At 35.9% G+C, this 17,908-nt stretch overlaps 1 protein-coding gene across 1 annotated transcript in view; it reads right to left on the reverse strand.

Annotated features, from left to right (window-relative positions):
• Positions 1-17,692, reverse strand: part of LOC138703830 (transcription factor 21-like) — a 52,483-nt gene extending 34,791 nt beyond the window's left edge. The window contains exon 1 of the mRNA XM_069832040.1: positions 17,480-17,692. The gene's annotated coding sequence lies outside the window, so the exon portion shown is untranslated. The remainder of the gene's footprint in view (positions 1-17,479) is intronic.
• Positions 17,693-17,908: the final 216 nt, after the last annotated feature.

A 17,908-nucleotide genomic window follows, 5' to 3' on the forward strand; every position in this document is an offset into this window, starting at 1 on the left:
ATGTCGCCAAGTGCCCCCTGCTAGATGTAATGAAGGACTCTGGCAGGAATCGTTTCCTCAGAGCTTCTGTGGCTTCACACTCCGACAAAATGTGGTGTGATGTCTCGCCTCTACCGCAAAGAGGACATATTCTCGCCCCCTCTTCGTTGACGATTTTAAGTGCCCTCCAGGCTCCTAGACGGAACCAGATTAAACCCAGTCTACCATCTTTGCTACCTCCATAGAGATATAGTTCGGCCCCCCAATTTGTTTTGATCATCGATTGGATCTCCAGAGCAACCTTATCCCTACATTCCCCTTCTGTTATTTCTCTGTCTATATCCTTCAGGCGTTTCTTGACTTTCCGCCAGACATTTCGCTTGTTCGTGCAATCTTCCGCCATTATAAATCCCATGCCTATTTCTTCCAACCCTCTGCGTAATCTACCTGCCCAGGTTACTTGGTCTCTCCTCTCGAGTTGCTCCCTATAACAGATCGCTCTAATAAGAGACTGATCTCCATGCACAATCCTCAAGTAGTACTTTAAAACTTTTATCTTGCATTCTATTGAGTCTCTATGGCGTCCGAATTCTCTTAGGATTCCGCTGTTAGCCGTTCCCCTCCCGCAGTGAAGTAAACAGTACAGAGTACAGTGTGTTTCAGAAATATGTTGTATTTTCTATAGAAGAAAGAGCTTATATTATTGAAGTTTATTTTCACACAAGTATGGTGTGTAGCATAACTGAATTTATCTGTGTGGACTGAGCACAAGTGAAGATTAGAGTTACCCTATAATATGGTGCGGTACTTAACTCCCACCCCTTTCACTAATGTCCTTGCTAACGTCAGCCACACAAACTTACGGCCGCTGTTGCTAGCAGTGAAGTAAACAGTACAGAGTACAGTGTGTTTCAGAAATATGTTGTATTTTCTATAGAAGAAAGAGCTTATATTATTGAAGTTTATTTTCACACAAGTATGGTGTGTAGCATAACTGAATTTATCTGTGTGGACTGAGCACAAGTGAAGATTAGAGTTACCCTATAATATGGTGCGGTACTTAACTCCCACCCCTTTCACTAATGTCCTTGCTAACGTCAGCCACACAAACTTACGGCCGCTGTTGCTAGCAGTGAAGTAAACAGTACAGAGTACAGTGTGTTTCAGAAATATGTTGTATTTTCTATAGAAGAAAAAGCTTATATTATTGAAGTTTATTTTCACACAAGTATGGTGTGTAGCATAACTGAATTTATCTGTGTGGACTGAGCACAAGTGAAGATTAGAGTTACCCTATAATATGGTGCGGTACTTAACTCCCACCCCTTTCACTAATGTCCTTGCTAACGTCAGCCACACAAACTTACGGCCGCTGTTGCTAGCAGTGAAGTAAACAGTACAGAGTACAGTGTGTTTCAGAAATATGTTGTATTTTCTATAGAAGAAAGAGCTTATATTATTGAAGTTTATTTTCACACAAGTATGGTGTGTAGCATAACTGAATTTATCTGTGTGGACTGAGCACAAGTGAAGATTAGAGTTACCCTATAATATGGTGCGGTACTTAACTCCCACCCCTTTCACTAATGTCCTTGCTAACGTCAGCCATACAAACTTACGGCCGCTGTTGCTAGCAGTGAAGTAAACAGTACAGAGTACAGTGTGGTTCAGAAATATGTTGTATTTTCTATAGAAGAAAAAGCTTATATTATTGAAGTTTATTTTCACACAAGTATGGTGTGTAGCATAACTGAATTTATCTGTGTGGACTGAGCACAAGTGAAGATTAGAGTTACCCTATAATATGGTGCGGTACTTAACTCCCACCCCTTTCACTAATGTCCTTGCTAACGTCAGCCATACAAACTTACGGCCGCTGTTGCTAGCAGTGAAGTAAACAGTACAGAGTACAGTGTGTTTCAGAAATATGTTGTATTTTCTATAGAAGAAAGAGCTTATATTATTGAAGTTTATTTTCACACAAGTATGGTGTGTAGCATAACTGAATTTATCTGTGTGGACTGAGCACAAGTGAAGATTAGAGTTACCCTATAATATGGTGCGGTACTTAACTCCCACCCCTTTCACTAATGTCCTTGCTAACGTCAGCCACACAAACTTACGACCGCTGTTGCTAGCAGTGAAGTAAACAGTACAGAGTACAGTGTGCTTCAGAAATATGTTGTATTTTCTATAGAAGAAAGAGCTTATATTATTGAAGTTTATTTTCACACAAGTATGGTGTGTAGCATAACTGAATTTATCTGTGTGGACTGAGCACAAGTGAAGATTAGAGTTACCCTATAATATGGTGCGGTACTTAACTCCCACCCCTTTCACTAATGTCCTTGCTAACGTCAGCCATACAAACTTACGGCCGCTGTTGCTAGCAGTGAAGTAAACAGTACAGAGTACAGTGTGTTTCAGAAATATGTTGTATTTTCTATAGAAGAAAGAGCTTATATTATTGAAGTTTATTTTCACACAAGTATGGTGTGTAGCATAACTGAATTTATCTGTGTGGACTGAGCACAAGTGAAGATTAGAGTTACCCTATAATATGGTGCGGTACTTAACTCCCACCCCTTTCACTAATGTCCTTGCTAACGTCAGCCACACAAACTTACGGCCGCTGTTGCTAGCAGTGAAGTAAACAGTACAGAGTACAGTGTGTTTCAGAAATATGTTGTATTTTCTATAGAAGAAAAAGCTTATATTATTGAAGTTTATTTTCACACAAGTATGGTGTGTAGCATAACTGAATTTATCTGTGTGGACTGAGCACAAGTGAAGATTAGAGTTACCCTATAATATGGTGCGGTACTTAACTCCCACCCCTTTCACTAATGTCCTTGCTAACGTCAGCCATACAAACTTACGGCCGCTGTTGCTAGCAGTGAAGTAAACAGTACAGAGTACAGTGTGTTTCAGAAATATGTTGTATTTTCTATAGAAGAAAAAGCTTATATTATTGAAGTTTATTTTCACACAAGTATGGTGTGTAGCATAACTGAATTTATCTGTGTGGACTGAGCACAAGTGAAGATTAGAGTTACCCTATAATATGGTGCGGTACTTAACTCCCACCCCTTTCACTAATGTCCTTGCTAACGTCAGCCATACAAACTTACGGCCGCTGTTGCTAGCAGTGAAGTAAACAGTACAGAGTACAGTGTGTTTCAGAAATATGTTGTATTTTCTATAGAAGAAAAAGCTTATATTATTGAAGTTTATTTTCACACAAGTATGGTGTGTAGCATAACTGAATTTATCTGTGTGGACTGAGCACAAGTGAAGATTAGAGTTACCCTATAATATGGTGCGGTACTTAACTCCCACCCCTTTCACTAATGTCCTTGCTAACGTCAGCCACACAAACTTACGGCCGCTGTTGCTAGCAGTGAAGTAAACAGTACAGAGTACAGTGTGCTTCAGAAATATGTTGTATTTTCTATAGAAGAAAAAGCTTATATTATTGAAGTTTATTTTCACACAAGTATGGTGTGTAGCATAACTGAATTTATCTGTGTGGACTGAGCACAAGTGAAGATTAGAGTTACCCTATAATATGGTGCGGTACTTAACTCCCACCCCTTTCACTAATGTCCTTGCTAACGTCAGCCATACAAACTTACGGCCGCTGTTGCTAGCAGTGAAGTAAACAGTACAGAGTACAGTGTGCTTCAGAAATATGTTGTATTTTCTATAGAAGAAAAAGCTTATATTATTGAAGTTTATTTTCACACAAGTATGGTGTGTAGCATAACTGAATTTATCTGTGTGGACTGAGCACAAGTGAAGATTAGAGTTACCCTATAATATGGTGCGGTACTTAACTCCCACCCCTTTCACTAATGTCCTTGCTAACGTCAGCCACACAAACTTACGGCCGCTGTTGCTAGCAGTGAAGTAAACAGTACAGAGTACAGTGTGTTTCAGAAATATGTTGTATTTTCTATAGAAGAAAAAGCTTATATTATTGAAGTTTATTTTCACACAGGTATCGTGTGTAGTATAACTGAATTTACTGTATCTGTGTGGGCTGAGCACAAGTGAAGATTAGAGTTACCGAAAGTACGTTACCCTATAATATGGTGCGGTACTTAACAGCATTATTTAAACAAAAATTTTGTTTTACTGTTTGTAGGTATGAAGGACGATGATGGAAACTGGAATTACAATATAACCGAATGTGAACAACAGTTTTTTTCTCACAATTTCCTGATTATATCATTACGGAATATTTTCGTAGAAATGTCATTAATCTGGTAGATAAATTTAGAGCAACAGAGTGTACAGAAAGGAAAAAAAAATGTAAGATGGCCAACAAAGGTGACAGAAGATGCTGTAGAAGATGCTAGAGGAAGGATGCAGCGAGGTCCTAATAAGTCGGTCAAGAAGTTAGCTGTAGAAATTGGGGTTTCTTACGGAAGTGCTCACAAAATTCTCAGGAATAAATTAGGTTAGTAATATGCTGAATAAAGTAGACATTGCATAATGAATATAACCGCCTGAAGAGTTGAGTTTGTGAAAAAAAAAATTGTTACTATTCTACTGTTTTTTGATAAAATACTGTAAAAGTAATGATCAAACTGAAAATCGTAATACTGTATTTCCCTGTAACATAAATGGATACACTACTTTTTTCTCATCCTATAGCTAGTAAAATGATTTGTTTACATATTGCACTAGCAACTCCAAACTCCTGTAATGGAATGAGGTAACAGTGTTTCGGAGTATAGCCAGGTTAATGTTAAAAATGTTGGTAAAAATAAAATGATGTCCCTGTATAAACCATTTAATCTTAGATCAGAGGTTAAATTGATCCTCGTTCTACCTGAACTTGGAATTTTGTGTTGTATAAAGTCTAATCTCAGATTAATTTGTCTTAAACTAAAGTCAACTTTGACTGAAGAAATTTTTCCGATTAAGTTAGATGATCCAAGTTCAGTTATTTCTTTTCTGTTTGAAATATACGAGTGACAGATTGTGCAAATAAAATATCCATTATTATTATTATTATTATTATTATTATTATTATTATTATTATTATTATTATTGTTATTATTAATAGGTATGGTAGGTACCATATCTTTTTTTCAATTTCTTGCCTTAAAAATAAACACAAACAATCTTATATTTTCTAGCCGTACCCGTGCGCTCCGCTGCACTTGTTAGAAATAAATATAAAGTAATTTCATAATTCAAATAGGACGTTTGATCCAGGGAACATTCGTGTTTGATAGAAGGATAAATCGTTTAATATGTTACTTAGTTTAAATTGTATTTAATAATTAAAATGCGATCATTTTGGTGCAGAGGTCACTCATTCGGTGCAATGACAAAATTCTTTTAACATTTTTCTTATTTGTTATTACATGCAACTATAGTTTAATGAATGTACAGAATAGCCTATTAAGTTTTCTGTGCATAAGAAGTTATTTTAATCTTACCTGTCCTCGATTCACTACACTTTCCATTGGTGAAATAATAATTAATTATACAAATCGGTTAATTTAGCATCCGATATTACTTCATACAAACACAAAAACGTTCTCTTTAGGCTATGTTTAATATCTTTCGATTGTTGCTGTCCAAGGCCCCTTATAGACGAAATCATTTTTTCTTATTTCATTGCACCGCCTTAGATGGCGTTATTTTAATTTTAAAACTCATTTATCTTATTAAATATCAGTCCTATCAAACTTTTACTAAGAGTAAAACTTATCGGAAATCATTTTTAAAGAAACTTTTGTTATGTAATATTTTTCATTAAAATCAATAATAAGCGAGATATTTAGATTTATTTAATTCAGGCCCACTTATAACCCCCCTTTCGAATAAAGTATTTTGAATGCCATATAGCCTAAAATCTAAGTTACAACGAACTTAACTTATATTCCAATTTTCATATAAATCGGTTCAGCCATTATCGCGTGAAAAGGTAACAAACATCCAGACAGACAGACAGAGACAAAAATTTCAAAAAGGTGATTTTCGGTTTCAGGGTGGTTAATTATATATGTTAGGACCAATTATTTTTGGAAAATCGAAAATTACCAGAAAAATTTCGGCTACAGATTTATTATTAGCATAGATAAGGCTCTATCGTGTTCAGCAGTATCAAATAACATAACCTATAATTATATTATGTTTATAACAACCAATGGATATGATAGGTACATTCATAAATGTTCAATTAACTGTATTACTAAACGAAAATTGTCGTTTTATAAAGCTTTGTTATGTTTAGCGGTATCAAACACCATAACATGATAACAACTCGGAGAACGGTCAACCTTCTTCTTATTGTCCGCCATTATTTACAATGCACAAAACAAACCAGTGTCTCCAACAGAGTGTACGGAAAGCCGCCAAAAAGTAGTTGGAAAGTAGCTAGATTTCTCATTATCAACAAAGAAAGATTAAATTTTGTCACTATGGGGTGCTAAAAGGGTCACTAAATCCCTATTTAAGCAATATAAAAGTTAAAAGAAATTGTCGTTGAAAGAGAGTTAAAGTCGCTAGATTGGCAACACTGAACAAATCTGCACAACATGGTCCGCACATCACATACTTCACCTGTTTATGCGATGTTGCCAAATCCTTTTCACGTGAGCTTAAACTGCATTTGAACCTAGGTAATTTGATAGCTGAAAAGTTTTATACAATAGAAGAAGTGTCTGAACTCGGTTCACTTTCCGATCTTCGATCAAAGTTGATCTTTAGTCAGGGAGTTTTATACAATTGGGTCTAAGAGAAGCTACTTGGAATGCTAATGTTGAAAACATGATTCTGAACGATCCTTATAAGCCTAAAACGGAATTGTTTTTCATTTTTTGCTTTAGCTTTCTTTTATACTTCTTCATCACATCGTTCTCTGTGGTCATACTGCTCATTGAATACGAGTTCCACGTTTACATGGCTTCCTACAGGAGGGAAATAAAGCTGTGGGTTTCGTGCCATATTTGCAGCACTGAAAGAAACCGGTCCGTTATAGAGGGCAGACACCAGGAAAAATTTGTCGACCATTTCTCACCCACGTTGAATTTCGTCAAAGTGTCCTTAAAAATCTTACTACTACTACTACAACTTCATATTATCATATCTTATTAGTGGCTAACATGTTGCCATTAGATTTCAGGTTCGCGGATTCAAACCCGGCCGAGGGCGATATATTTTGAAGTTGAACTACATCTTTTCCTTCACTAGAGAAGCGAAAGTAATTTGGTAACAGGCCGTCACGTAAAAATGCAACCCACTCTCCTCTCTCCTTTTTTTCTTCTTTTATTCCCTTGTTATCATTGTATTCCCCTTGTTCTTCACATCTCCTTTTCTCTTTGTATTATTCCCAATGTCCTCCTCATGTTATCTTGGATTCCCCTTGTTCTCCTTCTCTCCCTTTTCTTTCCCTCCTCAGTCTATTTCTCTTGTTCTCCTTGTATTCCCCTTGTTCTTCACTTCCTCCTTTTCTCTTTGTATTTCCTATGTTCTCCCTCTTTTCTCCTTGTTTTTCTTGTCTTCATCTAGTTTTCTTTGTCTACTCGTTTTCATTTCACTCCTCTTGTTCTTATATTCCTCTTGTTCTTATATTCCTCTTGTTCTCCTTACTTTCCCTTGTTCTCCGGTATTCGCATGGTTCTCCTTCTCTTCCCCTTCCCCTTATATTTCCCTTGTTCTCCTTATCTTCTCGTTCTCCTAATATTCCCTTGTTCTCCTTACATTTCCCTTGTTCTCCAGTATTCCCCTTGATTCCCTTGTCTTCACTTTGTTTTCCTTGTGTTTCTCCTGTTCTCTTCGTATTCTCCTTATTCCCCTTGTCTTCCCCTCGTTCTCCTTGTATTTCTCTCGTTCTCCTTGTTTTTTCCTATTCTCTTTGTATTCCCCTTGTTCTCCTTGTAATCCCCTTCGCCTTGTATTTTCATGGTCTCCGTTTATTTCCCTTATTCTGCTTGTTTCATTTCTCGCACTTCCCATACGTAGTTTCACGTAAAGATATGCAGCATAGCAAAGCTATACGCTTATCGGTTGTTTTTTTAAGGTGGAATAAATTCTAAATTGACTTCCTTCAGAAGCGAAGTAAAGCTGAGACTCTTGTGTTGTAGTTTACCACAAACGAAAGAATCCTGTCTCTAAATGAAGTTTGAAGCAATATTTACCGAAAAATTTCTCGCCCACGTTAAAAATTTTAAAGTCTCATTCACAATGAAAATTAAACATAACCTAAGCGTTAACTTAAAAATGTAAACGTTACGGTAAAATCAAGAAGTCATACCATCATTCACGATGGGAACATAAACATAACCGAAAAGATACTTGGTAACCATGGAAACATAACAACGACGCCATTCCTCATATTCTGTCGTATACTTCACCGCTCCACGATTGTGTTCTGTTTGCAAATCACGTAAGCATAAACATGAAAGTTTGGAGTTTGCAAACTTCCATGTTAACGTCTTACGGTAATGTTAATGCCAGTGTTTATGTGAATCATTGTGAATGACCCCATTTGGTAGCATGGGTGCAAACTTCTGTGTTTATGTTACGGTTATGTTTGATTTTCATTGTGAATGGACCTTAAGGTAGGATCATAGGCGTATAATGTACTAGCCGTACCCGTGGGCTCCGCTGCACCCGTTAGAAATAAATATAAATTGCATAATTAAAATAGGACATTTGATCCAGGGAACATTCGTGTTTGATAGAAGGATAAATCGTTTATTATGTTACTTAAATTGTATTTAAAAAATTAAAATGCGATCATTTTGATCCAGAGACCACTCATTTCGTCATAAAAATTATTTTAGGAAATACAGGAAACGAATGCCTATCAAGTTTTCTGTGCATAAGAAGCTATTTTAATCTTATCTGTCCTCGATTCACTCAGAAGTTACTGTAATAACATTATAGCATTATGTCCATCTAGAGAAACTACACTTTCCAATGGTGAATTAATAATTAAATATACAAATCGGTTAATTTAGCTTCCGATATTACTTCATACAAACACAGAAACATTCTCTGTAGGCTATGTTTCATAGCTTTCGATTGTTGTTGTCCAAGGCCCATTATAGACGAAGTCATTTGTTTTTTATTTCATTACATCGCCTTAGATGGCGTTGTTATTGTAATTTTGAAATTTATTTATCTCATTAAATATCAGTCCTATCAAATTTTTTTAAGGAATAAAACTTACCGGATCTTATTTTTAAAGAAACGTTTGTTATGTAATATTTTTTATGAAAATGAATAATAACAGAGATATTTCGATTGATTTAATTCAAGCCCCCTTATAACCCCCCTTTTAAATAAAATATTTTGAATGCCATATAGCCTAAATTCTAAGTTACAACGAACTTAATTTATATTCCAATTTTCATATAAATCGGTTCAGCCATTATCACGTGAAAAGGTAACAAACGTACAGACAGACAGACAGACAGACATACAAACAAAAATGTCAAAAAAGCGATTTTCGGTTTCAGGGCAGTTAATTATATATGTTAGGACCAATTATTTTTGTAAAATCGAAAATTACCAGAAAAATTTCGGCTACAGATTTATTTTTAGTATAGATATGCCACCTTCCACCCTCAATATGAGTATATTCTGGTTCACCTTTTTGAATACCCTTCATTCTCAGCCCACATCTACACCTCCTTCCCTAATAGACATCACACTATGTACTATTCTTTCCCCGAGGTTCCTTGCTTCAAGGCCATTCAGAACGATATTATCGTTATCATTTTCCTTTGCCTCGTCGAAATCTCCACTATTTTAGGGTAAGTACTGTTAAGTCCTATCATGACGATTCTGTATTTACAATATTTATTGTTTAGCATTTTGTTTTCTTAAACCCTATTATTTGGGTTTCGAGACATTTATTTTAATTTAATTTGACTTTTTCTTTGTAATGGGAACTTAATAGTGATTACCTTAGCAGTGAAAATCTTCTTCTTTCTATTTTTCGTCTTCTTTTTCTAATTATTCTATTCGTTCATTTGTTCTACATTCTAAATTTAGCACCCATTCATAAATTAGACCTATACCAGGTCATCTCTTTCTCTCTTTACTCATCCGCTTATTCATCAATTCTATTACCCGTCCATCCATACGCAGAATCATCCGTCTCTCTATTCATCCACTCAATCATCCATTCGCGGGATCATCCCTCTTCCTATTTACTGTACTTATCCACTTATTCATTCATTCTATTACCCATCCATTCATACAAAGAATCATCCGTCTCTCTATTTATTCATCTACTCAATCAACCTTTCGAGAGATCATCTCTCTTCCTATTTACTGTACTTACCCACTTATTCATCCATTCTATTACCCAACCATTCATACACAGAATCATCCGTCTCTCTATTTATTCATATACTCAATCAACCTTTCGAGAGATCATCCCTCTTCCTATTTATTGTACTTATCCACTTATTCATTCATTCTATTAACTATCCATTCATACACAGGATCATCCTTCTCTCTATTTATTCATCCACTCAATCAACCTTTCGCGGGATCATCCATCTCTCTATTTACTGTACTCATCCACTTATTCATCAATTCCATTACCCGTCCATCCATACGCAGAATCATTCGTCTCTCTATTTATTCATCCACGCAATCATCCATTCGCGGGATCATCCCTCTTCCTATTTATTGTACTTATCCACTTATTCATTCATTCTATTACCCATCCATTCATACAAAGAATCATCCGTCTCTCTATTTATTCATCTACTCAATCAACCTTTCGAGAGATCATCCCTCTTTCTATTTACTTATGTACTTACCCACTTATTCATCCATTCTATTACCCAACCATTCATACACAGAATCATCCGTCTCTCTATTTATTCATATACTCAATCAATCTTTCGAGAGACCATCCCTCTTCCTATTTATTGTACTTATCCACTTATTCATCCATTCTATTAACCATCCATTCATACACAGGATCATCCTTCTCTCTATTTATTCATCCGCTCAATCAACCTTTCGCGGGATCATCCATCTCTCTATTTACTGTACTTATCCACTTATTCATCCATTCTATTACCCATTACCTCTGATTAATGTTCTGTCTGATATGTACATCTATTATCAGGCAGTACATATCACTTGACGATATGTGTCAGAGGAAGAACAATTGTTTGTATGCATCTGAAGTCCGATTAGTGGAATATGTAACTAATCGGCGATGTATGTATTGGAGAGGGAAAGGAACTGGCCACCTTACCCCATTATCTCCTGGCCTAGTTGACTCATGAGTGATGCCTTATTGGTATTACTTATGAGGTTCAAATCCGCCTTCGGACAGTTGACTAAACAAACTATTACCCATCCATTCATACACAGGGTCATCCGTCCCTCTATTTATTCATCCACTCAATCATCCATTCGCGGGGTCATTCATCACACTATTTACTTATCTATTCATTCAGCCATTTATCATCAATCAATCCATCCATCTATACATTAATCCATTCACCAGATCACACATCTATTTACTCATCCATTCTATCATTTATTCATCCAATCATCTTTCCATTTACAGAATCACATATCTGTCTATTTATTCACCCACTCGTTTATCCGTTCTATGATCCAGTCATCCATCCATTTACCGAATCATCCAGCTCTCTGTTTACTTACCCAAGCATTCTATCATCCATCTATACATACACCGAGTCATCCATCTATCTATTCGCTGATACATTCGTTCATCCGGATGTATATCGTGTGAGCCACGGTTGGAATTTTAATCCTCAAATGTGCATTGGTAAACATTCCAGCAGAGCCTCGCGACTAAAGCAATTACTGCCGGCATATCTAAGTGCACTACAATACCTAAATTTCTTTAAGTGGACATGAGCCTGTTAACATTTTTGGACTATTTCTTTTCACTTAAATTTCTACAAATTCAAGACATTGATGACTGCTTCACAGATGGCTTGATGGCTAGCAAATCAGAAGCAGATGGAATAGATTTATTTTGCGATTACATATTGAAGAACTATATTTCTCCAGACGCTAAGTTCCTCCAACCCCAGAATGTGGGCAAACGTACGCTGTACACATATATAGAATCATTCCGGTCAAAGTTCAATTTTCCTTTTATCAAAACCATCCCAACATATTCGTCTTTCTTGAATTACAAACCCCGAAATAATTATGTATAAATCCGAAGTAGTTATCTGCATGTACCATTGAGACGAATTCGTAAAATCTGTGACAAGTACAGGCGTGTAACGATTCTGAAAGAACAGTAGCTACGCTGAAAACAAAGTGATAGAGGCAGGTTTGATTAAAAATAAATCTTATGAAAACAGCTGCTCTAAACTTACCAAACAGTGATAAAATACACATTAGTATGGACAAAAAATATTCGCGAAAGCATTTTAACAAATACTGACGAAATGCACTGACCATTCATCTTAACCACAACTACGTAATTTCGTATCCACTCCTCAATTTGTTAAATTGGGAAGGGAAAAATAATATGAGTCATTATAGGCAGTTATGAAACCTTGGAGCATCTAACACTGCCTCGAACCTCAATCTTGGCGCAACTAACACTGTCTCCTGCCGGAACTCATGGCGCACCTAGCGCTATGTCGGAGATCAGTTGAGGTGACTGTGGCGCATATCGTTGTCTCCGATTCACTCATATATGAGCCGTTGAGAGCAAAAGTGGTGTAAGTCAAAATTGGCTAATGAGGTTTAAAGTAAAAATTTTGTAAAATACAGCGCAAAGTAGCAATTAATATGTCCTTCGTGCTATCCACTGACTACTAATAGTTTAAATAAATTGAATATTAATTGCTACTTTGCGCTGTATTTTACAGAATATTTACTTTAACCCTCATTACCCATTTTTGACTTACATCACTTCTGCTCTGAACGGCTCATATCACTGTCAATTTCTCCATCCTATCAGCCATCCATCAACCAATTAAATCGAGGATTACTTATTTACAGCTTGTGGTAATAAAAATATTCATTATTATTTGTATTATGTAGGCCTACAGGCTATATCTTTTTGTTATTCATAAATTCTAGGCACAACGCTGTTGAAAAACGGTTTTAACTCACTCTTAAGTACAGAATATTAACGAAATCCATTTTTTTTACTAAATAGAAATGAATTGAGGGGTTGAGAGGCAAAGGGGTTCAAGTGACATTTCTAAAAAAAATTAGTGAAGTGCATCCTGGATAAACTAAAGCATATAAAATTTCAGTGGTAATATATCTTTTAACCACATCACATATTAACATTTAAAATTTAAACTTCACGGAATTTAGGAAAGCTTACGATCACATTTCCTCTAAAGCAGTGGTTCCCAAAATGAGGGTCGTGACTCCCTTGGGGGGGGGTTAAAGAGCTGAAAGGGTCGCGACATGATTGACAAAATAAAAAAACGCTTTATAAACATATGTTTATTTTTCATTTAGGAACCTAAACAACTTTGAACATAAAAATTAAAAAAAATAATCTTTCAGCAGTAATAAAGTAAAAAATAATTAATGTGATAAGAGTGTCTGTTTTTCAGAACGCAGCCCCTCAAATCTGGACTAAGTATTCGTTACACACACAGTAATATAAATTTCAAATTCGTGATTTCTCTCTTCTCTTTTGATGACAATCATAGACGAGAAACTTAATTTGCATGAATACGAGGTGTTGCAAATGTTATTAAAAATATAAGGGCTCCTTTTGCTAGCTCGAGATATTTTGATGCAAAACTAGTCAACGGTCTGCGAAAAATGGACTAGTTTCAACATTCCAACATATTTTTTTGGAATTGTAGCCAGTTGAACTCGACGGATTCAGTATCCATCTATAACTGCCGTAATTGTTTTGATTTTGTTTCGGAAAATACTCAAAAGCTGTTGTTTAAAATCGTACTTCTGGTGGTAACTTATCCACTGGTTTTGAGTAAAATTACAGTTGCTTACGATTTTACAGGAATTTATATTTTTGGAATGGATTCAAGAACCGGTACGGTAGTGAGGGTGGATGGTTTGCAAACCGAAATCTCACCCAAAAGTGGGTCGAACCTTCAAAAAGTTTGGGAACCACTGATCTAAAGTAATTAAATTGCACTTATACCCCTTTGCTTCTGACCTCTCGAATTAAAATTGTAAACATTTTGATAATTTTAGGAAAACACAACAATAAAACGTTTTATTAACAATACTCATGCACTTATTCTATCATCTAGTTATCCCTCCATACACGGCATTATCCAGATCCCTATTTATTCATCCATTCTGTCATCCATCCAACATCCAGCAGTCCATTCACGTAATCGTCCATTTCTCTATTTACATATCTACTCATTCATCCATACTATCATTTCCTCATCCATTCACCGAGTCATCAATTCTCCATTGACTCTTTCACTCGTTCAATCATACTATCGTTCACCCATCCATCCATACACTGGGTCATCTGTCTATTTACTCACTCAATTATTCATCCATTCTGTCATCCAAACATCCTTCCAAACACGGGGTCATCCAACTCTCTCTTTATTTATTATTTATTCATCCATTCTATAATCCATACACACGGTCATCCAGCACCCTATTTATTAATATACTCCTTCATTTGTTCTACATTCTATAATTCATCATCCATTCATAAGTTATACAGTGCCATCCATCTCTGTATTTACTCAACCAACTTGTTCATTCATTCTGTCGTCTAACCATTCATCCACACGGGGTCATCCAACTCTCTATTTATTATTCATTCATACATTCTGTAATCCATAAACAGGTTCATTCAGCTCCCTATTTATTGATCGTTCATTTGTTCTACATTCTATAATCCAGCATCCATTCATAAGTTATACCAGGTCATCCATCTCTCTATTTACTCATCCACTTATGCATCCATTATTTTCCATACACAGGATCGTCCGTCTATTTATTAATCTACTCGTTCATTTGTTCTACATTCTATAATCCAGCATCCATTCATAAGTTATACCAGGTCATCCATCTCTCTATTTACTCATCCACTTATGCATCCATTATTTTCCATACACAGGATCATCCGTCTATTTATTAATCTACTCGTTCATTTGTTCTACATTCTATAATCCAGCATCCATTCATAAGTTATACCAGATCATCCATCTCTCTATTTACTCATCCACTTATGCATCCATTATTTTCCATACACAGGATCATCCGTCTATTTATTAATCTACTCGTTCATTTGTTCTACGTTCTATAATCCAGCATCCATTCATAAGTTATACCAGATCATCCATCTCTCTATTTACTCATCCACTTATGCATCCATTATTTTTCATACACAGGATCATCCGTCTATTTATTAATCTACTCGTTCATTTGTTCTACATTCTATAATCCAGCATCCATTCATAAGTTATACCAGATCATCCATCTCTCTATTTACTCATCCACTTATGCATCCATTATTTTTCATACACAGGATCATCCGTCTATTTATTAATCTACTCGTTCATTTGTTCTACGTTCTATAATCCAGCATCCATTCATAAGTTATACCAGATCATCCATCTCTCTATTTACTCATCCACTTATGCATCCATTATTTTCCATACACAGGATCATCCGTCTATTTATTAATCTACTCGTTCATTTGTTCTACGTTCTATAATCCAGCATCCATTCATAAGTTATACCAGATCATCCATCTCTCTATTTACTCATCCATTTATGCATCCATTATTTTTCATACACAGGATCATCCGTCTATTTATTAATCTACTCGTTCATTTGTTCTACATTCTATAATCCAGCATCCATTCATAAGTTATACCAGATCATCCATCTCTCTATTTACTCATCCACTTATGCATCCATTATTTTTCATACACAGGATCATCCGTCTATTTATTAATCTACTCGTTCATTTGTTCTACATTCTATAATCCAGCATCCATTCATAAGTTATACCAGATCATCCATCTCTCTATTTACTCATCCACTTATGCATCCATTATTTTTCATACACAGGATCATCCGTCTATTTATTAATCTACTCGTTCATTTGTTCTACATTCTATAATCCAGCATCCATTCATAAGTTATACCAGATCATCCATCTCTCTATTTACTCATCCACTTACGCATCCATTATTTTCCATACACAGGATCATCCGTCTATTTATTAATCTACTCGTTCATTTGTTTTACCTTCTATAATCCAGCATCCATTCATAAGTTATACCAGATCATCCATCTCTCTATTTACTCATCCACTTACGCATTCATTATTTTCCATACATAGGATCATCCGTCTCTTTATTTATTAATCCACGCAATCATCCATTCGCGGGATCATCCATTTCCCGGTTTACTTATCCATTTATTCAGTCAATCTACCATTCATTCATTCATTCATTCATTCATTCATTCATCCATATATTAATCCATTCGTCTGATCACATATCTATTTACTCATCCGTTCGTTCATCCATTCTACCATCCATCTTTCCATTCACGGGATCACACATCAATAATATGGAATACAGTCTGTGATGAGTAGCCATATCAGGAAGTCCTGGTTTCATTCTCAGAAGCCAACGTTTCTTTCGGGTTTTATAAAAAACTGTTACAAGAATTTTAAAGCTTCAACGGAAGTAAAAATCATTATTGAAAAACTACGTTAATTTACGGTTTCCTTGACTAATGTACACTTCTTAGTTTAGTCCTGTTATTACAGTTCTGGATTTTCATGTTCATTCATAAACATGTTATGATGTCCACACCTGTGGAGTAACGGTCAGCGCGTCTGGCCGCGAAACCGGGTTCGAATCCCGGTCGGGGCAAGTTACCTGGTTGAGGTTTTTCCCGGGGTTTTTCCTCAACCCAATACGAGCAAATGCTGGGTAACTTTCGGTGCTGGACCCCGGATTCATTTCACCGGCATTATCACCTTCATTTCATTCAGACGCTAAATAACCCAGATGTTGATACAGCGTCGTAAAATAACCCAATAAAATAAAATAAAAACATGTTATGATATGATGGAGTGAATTAAAATAGAATTAAGTGAGATCATATCGTCTTATTTAAGAGCAATTAATAATTTCACGGGGTAATATTACATCACTGTTATTGAAAAGCTGAATATTTTGATTTTAAGGAAATCAAATTTTATACTTAAAGAAATAACGTTTTTAAGATGAGGCTGAATAGGTCTGTATGGGACTTTTCCATGATGGAAAAGGAAGAAGAAGAAAAAGACATTTAATTCAATAAAACAAAACAAGAATCGACAGATTCCGAACGAAGAACTGCTGTTTGAAAATTGCTGTAACATTCTGAAAAGGAAAATTGAAAAAGAAACTATACCTATTTAATTTTTCTGAAAATGATTTCAAACTTACTTAAGCCTGGTTTGAATTGTGATTAATTTGATTGAACAGTGGATCAGTTTATATTTTTTCTAGTGACAAGATAATTTTAATTTGTTATTACATCTTACCTTTTTTTAATGTCCCTCTTTCAGTTCAGAAATCTTCAATGTAAGTCACGGAACGGGTATCGTATCACTACACATATTAAAACCTAAATAAAACGAAACACAAGAAACACTAAAGAAACATCACACACACAAACACACTCACACTGACTACTCTAAGAAATCCCTGCTCCCTACTGTCTTCTCCCGAGGGATAACAGAGATGTCCCGTGACGAAATCTTCAAGCGAGCGTGACCGACAATTAGCACATACCAGAACTGTACCGGGAGGGGAGGGGATTCCTTGGGGGTGGGGGTGTGAGATGCTGTGGGGTCCATGAGAGAGGGTCGCGAACCTACAGGCAGGGCGTGGTCTTCAAGCATACGTAATGCGACTGGGAGGTGTTGGATTGGTCCGGACATCGATAGGGTTTGTGTCATTGGTAGAAGTGT

Source organism: Periplaneta americana, chromosome 7, assembly GCF_040183065.1.
Source record: "Periplaneta americana isolate PAMFEO1 chromosome 7, P.americana_PAMFEO1_priV1, whole genome shotgun sequence".
NCBI lineage: Eukaryota > Metazoa > Arthropoda > Insecta > Blattodea > Blattidae > Periplaneta > Periplaneta americana.